Source organism: Quercus robur, chromosome 1 (genome assembly GCF_932294415.1).
Source record: "Quercus robur chromosome 1, dhQueRobu3.1, whole genome shotgun sequence".
NCBI classification, from domain to species: Eukaryota; Viridiplantae; Streptophyta; class Magnoliopsida; order Fagales; family Fagaceae; genus Quercus; species Quercus robur.
The window spans coordinates 34,294,624-34,299,830 of record NC_065534.1 but is presented as its reverse complement, the minus strand read 5'-3'; the positions used below and the strand labels follow the sequence as shown (position 1 = coordinate 34,299,830).

Below are 5,207 nucleotides of genomic sequence, written 5' to 3'. Positions count from 1 at the left end.
AGAAAGCGTTCCTCAGATTACTTCGACCAGACCATTTGCACCAGAAGACAAAATACTGAAGAGGACGGTAGAGACATGCAAGCAAAGAAGAAAGAAAATATACAAATAAAGTAGTCATCACCTTCGCATTCAATGCAATGCACCAATTCAGCTGGTCACATTAATGGAGGAATGACCCCTAAACAGTGTCCTCACAACTTGCAACACATTTTTCCATCTCCAACAAAACGCTAATGAGACAAGCATCCAAAGGAAGGTCAATGACTATATAATTGAAAGGCTATGATGTAATTCAAGTGACTATATAAATAAAGGAAACCCCTCCAAAATGGGGGACAAAAAATAGAAAAGAAACACTTCTTGTGTAGCGCTATCTTGTAGTTGAAATTTGAATATTTTATGAACTAATGTTCCTCGGCCTAACCCAAGGAAGTGTTAATCTAAGAATTTGCTACTCTCTTGTACCTTTTGTTATATTTTTCCATTTACTATCTTCTAAAACCATATAAGCAGATCAAGGTTGACCTCGGAAACTCACTCTCTAACAAATTAATTGTATTGGGCCATTATACTTAAACTTTCTATTCTAGAAGGGCCCAAGAATATACACCACACCTACAGACGCTATCCAAATCCATTCTAAACTCTGATGGTAGAGTCATTGAAACTTGGGACAGAACCATGATTTTGGTTTTGGGGGAGGTGACGCATGAACTAAAAAAAAAAAAAAAAAGAATTCAGGAATAAAAATATATAGACATTTAGACCAAATGCAAAATATAAACAAAAGAAAAAGACAAAATATTTGTTTCTTAATAAATTTTAAACCAATCATTTAAAATGGAATTCGACTTTCTTTTAAATTCAGAAAATATTCTATGATTAATTTTGTACCAAATTTACAATAAATTTCTTTCTAATATCAAAGATTTTTTTAAGGGCAAATATCGAAGTCAAGTAGTCATTTAGACTTTCTTTTTACTACAAAGCCTAATTTTGACAATATTTATAAAGTCTTGTCTTGTAATTGTATAAACAAGAAAAGTGAATACAAGTACAATCACTCTATGAATAAGTTGGTAGATTGCTACCTTTTCAATTCTTACCAATAATTAAACACAACTCATAAAAAAAAAAAAAATTATGATGAAAAGAAATTGTTTCGGATCTACTATAATCTTTCATTAAATTCAAATAATAAAAAATCTAATATTGAATATATTGATTATAAAAATATTATAAAAGTAAAAAAGAAAAAGAAAAAAGAGCACACACATACACATATAAGAGACAAATTAATTTAGAATATATATATAAATGAGTGATCTTAATAAAGATCCTTAGTCTCTTGTTTGTCAATTTGCCCTCAATATTTTACTAATCAAGAAAATATTTTTTTTACTAAAGGATTTTAGTTGAATATAGGGTTGTGAATGAACTAAAACAATTTAGGTTAACTCAATAAAAAGGCCATTTATGTTTGTTTGTTTATAAAAAAGACAAGTTTAAGCCTTAATTTTAGGCTTGTTTAATAAACAAACCAAGTCTAAGCAAAAAAATATGGATCGATAAAAAAAGCAGCCAAATTTAGGTTGGTTGATGAGTTTAGTAATACTTTTGATATATATGAACTTGAATAATAAATTCAAATCTTACTAAATCTTTAATTAATTAAGAGTTGAGACCACTCATCCAAACCAAATAAGTTTGTTATATGCTTAATATGGACTTGATAATATACTTGTATTGGATCTTGATCTCAAAAACTTTAGTTTTGAGGTTGACATTAAGCTTGAGCTCAGCTTGACTAATGAATCAAGCCAAACCTAACTAAACTTGAAATATAAAAACACTAAGAGTAGTGGGATATGTTTTTTTTTTTTTTTTTTTATACAAGATAGAATTTCTATTCTAGCCTAATCTAATTATATATATGTGTGAAGCTTCCTCTTGGAGACTTGAATTCCAGTCCTTACCTCCCACACCCCACAAGCATTTATACTTGTGGAGTGACCACTGCACTAAGGGTGTGCGGTGGTAGAGTAATGGGATTAAAGCAAAGCAAAGTTGTCACAATTTTTGTGAGAGTTCATAGTTTATAACAAAGGAAACCACAGTTCCTTAATACATAGCAAATCACATCCCCCAATACATTCAAGGGTATAAATGAATGATTCTTTTGTTTTACTTTTCTCAAGTTTTTAAGACAACCGGTCAAATACTCATTGCTTTGGTTTCCCTTGTCATTTCAATCTTTCTTTCTCTCGGCAGGAATTCTATTTCCAATATTTGATTGGAATTCATATGAAGTATATACGTAGATTTCAGTAATGATGTATAAATTTACAACATTTAGTTTCTACATTTGTATCCATATGAAGTTAAGAAATATGTACGTATGTATTTGGTCTTTCTATAAATTTACAACATTTAGTTTCTACATTTGTTTCCATAAATTTTATATTTTTCTCCAAATCAATAGTTTTTTTTTTTCCTTCCCAATTCCACAGCCTTTGCATGTGCCTTGTTTTCTAGTTACCATTATGAGTTATGACACTCATGACTCATGCAATGCAAGGGTTCATTGTGGCTTCTCTTTCGTAGGTTTATTTTTCATTCATTTCATATTTTGGTTAAATTTAGAACCATATTTGCTAGAGAAGTGCTATACTCACAACATTTTTACAACAAATCATAGATAGTAAGTTTTTTTTCTATTTGATTCAATTTTCTCGACAAAAAAGATCTTTGTATATCAGCTCTAGTGGTATGGTTATTGTTTGTTTAGGGCCCTTGCATGTTTGCATAAGCAGGTAAGATACTCCTACAATTGTACATTTAGAGAAGTCTCAAAAAATGCCTAGCTGTAAAGGTTTTTATTTTGTAATTGCACTGAGTGGTTCACAGAGATGTTAAGCCTGGTAACGCCATCTTCTCTTGGAAGCTAAATAAAGGCTATCTCATTGATTTCAATCTTGCCATGGTTGAGTTGCTTATCCTGCTAGTGCTGCCATACTAATGTGAATTTTTAAAGCAATCATTTTACTGAATTAAAAGTTAAAACATCAAAATAGCTGATGGTGTTTCTGTCTTCATTTTTCTTTTTCACAGGATTTGCAAAGCAAGTACACTATTGGAAGTAAGCTCTGCATGAATCTTTGTCCACTGTATGAGTAATTTCTCTTGTTGGCTACTTAGTTATGTTCTTGAGTTCCACTATATGAGCCAGCTTATATTTTCTTAAATGACTATATTTTATTGTTGTTTTGTTTCTTGGTTAACTGTGCTGTTAGTTATACTTAGTTATCATAAATATTTAGTTTCTTCAAAATTTCTCTCCTTAATTGGACAATTCATGCATCTGTGCAGGTAAATCAAAATCAAGTCATAATGTTTCTATTAATCAAGTCATAATGGTTGAGGGCAAAGCTTGGTCTAGAACAACAATTCTGAACAGGCCTTTGGTTCTCAATTGTCTTAGTACTGCAATGGTGTGTGTCTTTTACTAGATATTCTTTGTTACTCTATGTGCGTGTTTGTGTTTTTGGCTATTGGGTTGGCACCCAATTTGTAAAGATTGGCTCAGTTGAAAGATTTGTTTTCTGGGTCTTTGTTTTTATGGTGTTTAGTTGAGAATCATTATGTTTAATTGGGTTTACTCCAATTGTGTAATATCCCGTATCTGTGTTGTTATATACTCTCCATTTGGTTCAATTGAAAACATTACTTGGGTTATTATTTTTATGGTGTTTAAATTGACAACTATTATCATGCATAGTTATATGGCTTGAGTTTGCTCCGAGTAAACCTAGAGACAACCAAATTCACAACTGGTTGAGGTGGCAAATTATGATTTGTACATTACAACTTGCAAACTCAATTGTTGTGAACAAAGTTGTGGACTTTATTGTGCAAGTAGACTTATTGTTTCTCTCTCTACTCTCTAGTGTTAATTTGTAGTAATTTTTTTGTGTGTATATATATATATATATATATTTGGTGCATGATTATGGTTTTTTTTTTTTTAAAACAAAATAAAATCTTATTTTGAGGGTCAAGAGACCCCTTAAATAACATTTTTTTTTTATTAAGGGTTGTAAATTTAAAACTTTTAAACCTTGGTAAAAGGTTATTTAAGGGTCTCTTGACCCTCAAAATAATATAGAGCACTTGTTTCGAGGGCCACGAAGACCGTCAAAATTTCATTTTCGACCGTACAAGTTTCGAAGGTTATCAAGGGTCCATTAAACTCTTAAAATATTTTTTCTCAAGGTTTTTTAATACCTTTTTCAAGGGTTTTGACTCTTGAAAAAAGTCAGATTTGTTGTAGTGTAACTAGATAAATAAATTTCTATCAATTAGACTTATCAAAACTAACCTACATTAATGGAGGGTTTTAGAGAAAGGATTCCTCAAAATCTCCAAAGAAGAGAAGATTTGAAGGGTTTTTTTTTTTTTTTTTTTCGTTGAATGATTTGAAGTTGATTTTTAGTGCCAGGATTAATTAAATCCATCCTTAAGTTAAGAAATATTTGCAAACATCTTTAGTCTTTTCAAATTTCATAGTATATAGCGTTGGAATTGAGGATTCTATCATAATTGAAATGATCTAAGTTGTTCTTTCTAAGTGCTCTCATGCTCTCATGCATGTAGTGACAAGTAGGGTCTTGCGTTTTACTGCAAAAGGTGTGTGGCTTCCCCAGGAATGAGGCCAACTTTTTTGTACCCTTCCGTTAGTGTAGGGTGTGAGTGGGTTGTCTAACCAAATGGCAGACGAGATTGAGGAACTGTGGAAGAAACTGACTGTCACCGAAGAAGAGGGTGAAGATATAGTGTTGGGGAGCAATAGTACGAGAGTGGAGAAAGAAGCAGGGAAAACTGCATAGTCATGAAGATTCTAACCTAGCGAAGTGTGAACATGGAAGCACTGAAGAAAAGTATGAGAATGCTGTGGAAACCAAACAAAGGGATACAAATATTGGAGATTGAAGACAACTTATTCCTTACGAAGTTCGGAGATGGTCGTGATAAAAGAAAGGTTATGGAGATGAGACCCTGGAGCTGTGAAAAACAGCTAGTCCTCATGCAAAAGTTTGAAGGGGAGCTGGTCCCGAAGGAGATATCTCTGAAATGGTCTCCATTCTAGATACAAATCTATAACCTCCCCCCTAAATGCATGACTAGTGGCTCGGGCCATGAGATAGGGT

At 32.1% G+C, this 5,207-nt stretch overlaps 1 long non-coding RNA gene across 1 annotated transcript; it reads left to right on the top strand.

Annotated features, from left to right (window-relative positions):
- Positions 1-2,758: 2,758 nt before the first annotated feature.
- Positions 2,759-3,742, top strand: LOC126732743 (uncharacterized). Its single transcript, XR_007659544.1, has 2 exons — positions 2,759-3,173; positions 3,370-3,742. It is a non-coding gene; the product is annotated as an uncharacterized LOC126732743 (long non-coding RNA).
- Positions 3,743-5,207: the final 1,465 nt, after the last annotated feature.